This window comes from Cyanistes caeruleus, chromosome 17, assembly GCF_971803275.1.
Source record: "Cyanistes caeruleus chromosome 17, bCyaCae1.hap1.1, whole genome shotgun sequence".
Classification (NCBI taxonomy): domain Eukaryota; kingdom Metazoa; phylum Chordata; class Aves; order Passeriformes; family Paridae; genus Cyanistes; species Cyanistes caeruleus.
The window spans coordinates 11,693,511-11,696,230 of NC_141717.1; positions in this window are offsets into that span (position 1 = coordinate 11,693,511).

Consider the following 2,720-nt stretch of genomic DNA (forward strand, 5'->3'; position numbering starts at 1 on the left):
CCCGGTGCCAAGCATGTCCCAGAGGCAGTGGCCACTGAGTCAGGAACAGGCAAGCACCTCCCTAGTTAGTCATGCCCTGCTCATGACCAAATTTACACGCTGCTCCAGGACACCCCTCACAGATCCTGGGATGCATAACCTTGCCCAGAGCTGTGTCAAAAAGCCACAAACCTCCAGGGCATTGGCACATGTGAGGGGCCACAATTCCAGCCACACAGGGCCTGGCAAATGTGTGGTATGGCCAGGTTAGAAATGTCCATTTTTGCCCAGCCAAGCAGTGATGGTCCATCATGTGCATGCTGGACAAGAGCTGGATGCAGCCACAGGATGAGAAACAAACCTCTGGGCAGTTTTCTCTTCCCCGTCATGCCTCCCCCTACAGCTGGCAAGGGATTCCCAGTGTATCTGAGAAGACAAAAAGCCTCCCCATGAGTCAGTGTTAAATACATTCCCCAGCCCCAGACACCAGCTCTGGCAGCCCAGTGCTCTTTAGAAAGCTCTCGCTAGAAAGAATCCAAACAAGCATTTTGCACCAGTTTGGGATGCACTGCCTGTGAGGCAGATGGAAGCAGTGACTTGCACTAGTCCCATGGGCATGGCCAGGACAGACCCTGCAAACCTCCTCACACTCCTCCTCTGGTCAAGGCACAAGCTCCTGAAGACACAGAAGAAGGCCCCAGCCCCAGGAGGAGCCTGGGAGAGCTGTGAAGGGTGACACTGTCAGCTGAGCCAGGGTGGGAGGAGAGAAGGTGCTCAGCCAGGCAGAGATGGAAGTTACAGAGCACAGATTACAGGCAGGCAAGTGTCAGGGCATCATACCACTGTCACCAACCTTCTGAGAGCTGTCACGGCTGCCTTCCCTGACAGCAGGGATGGGCTCCTGCCCTGAGCTGTCTCCACACAGCCAGGCACCCTCTGACAGCCCTGTTTTCAGCACTGATCTGGTTTTGACGATGTGCTTCAAGCCAAGGCAGCCTGCTTAGCTCCACTGGGTCCAAGCAGAGGATGGCAGCAGAGAAAATGCATTGTGGGAACCTTCAGCACAGCAAAAATGAGAGATCAACAAATCACAGATGATGATTTTTGTACTGGGAGATCTATGGGAAGTCTCAGTTCTGCAAAGTAACTTCCACCCACATCATCTCCATTTGACTTCATTTCCTGATCTCCCAAAAGGTGATTGCTGCTGCTGCTGCTAAAGAGATGATCATTCCAGCTTCCCAGACACATCTCTTTCCACGCAGCTCTGCAAAGCCTGTCTGCTCTGGACTGAGGGGTCATGAAGTAGTTCTGCCAACATCCAAGTGTGCCCTGCTCCTGTGACCCAGGCATCCTGGAGCAGATCTGCTCACCACAGGCATTGCAAAGCAGACACAGGACAATTTGCTACCAACCACATTGTTTGGTTTTGCCTGTAAATGTTTGTAGTTGCAGCCCCAGAGTGGAATTTCTGGAAAGCCCCAGCTGCGGAGGATCTTCACCAAAGCACAGCTATCGTGTTTGACTCACTGTCTTTGCACAATAACAGTCTTGAGACATCTTCCTTGCTCCTTGACTCAAAGTCCTTAAAAGCCCTTTTCCAGGAAGTCCCACAAGTTTCCAGCTGCTCCAGGCCCACAGCAGCACCAACAGAACTACCTCCCTGCTCTGACAAACTGAGCAGTGCCTTAATGATGTGTGATAAGGGACTAAGGTAAGGGTTCCCAGTGAGATTACTGGCTCCCCTTGGACAGGCGTTAATCCTGCTGTCACTGAGCCCCTCAGGAAACCCATTCCACTGACTTGATCTCCTTCAGCTGTTCCTCCACATAATTTATATGGAGCTAATTGCCACAGTAGTGGCTCTGGATGCAAAGCAGATGCTGCTGAGGAAAAGAGCGTGTTGTATCCATAACTGATGGCTCTAATCTCTGTTTAAAGACAAGGCTACATAGAGCTGATGGGAGGTTCAGTTCTCCTTTTCTTCTCCATTTCTCTGCAAAGAAAGCTGGAAATTCATTCCTATTTTGACACACTAGCTAAAGTGCTCAGCTGTGGTATTCCCCATGTGCAAGCACAGACAGTATTTCCCCACCCAGCCACCTATGAGGTCACAACTGTCCCTGCCACCAGCAAGGAGATATAGATAAAATTCCTCCAGGATATTTGTCTTTGCTATATTACAGTGTTTCTCTACTAACAAGTGGAGCACCAGAGGAATAGAGACAAATGGTGATTGAGAACAAACTGGTGATTAAAATTAAGTGAAGCTGGAGAACAAGCACATGGAGCAGTAATTTCTCTGGAGCAGGGGAAAGGAAGATTTCCTGTCCTCAAATGACAGCTGGCAAATAAACCATCACCCCTATCAGCAGGCAAGGACCAGAGAGCAGTGGTCAGAAGAGTCACCGGGAGGAACTGGCAGATCCCAGCTGCTTGTTCAAAGTTCTGACAGTGGCCAGCTGCTGGAATGGTTACAGATGTATCAAGAAGTTTGTTTTATTTGTTTTTAAACAAAAATTTTCCAAGGAACCTCTCAATCCAACTCATCCACTGTACTCCACTGACCCTTCCAAATCTGCTCAGTTTCTTGCATATCCTGTAAAAGACCAAGACAGCTCTGTGAGCACTTGGCCATGGAGACAGGTCTTCCAGAGATGCTTTGTCTAGAATAACAACAGACTGAAGAACAGGGGGAGAATGATGTCAAACTATGCCCAAGGGAGCAGAGAAAGGCACAA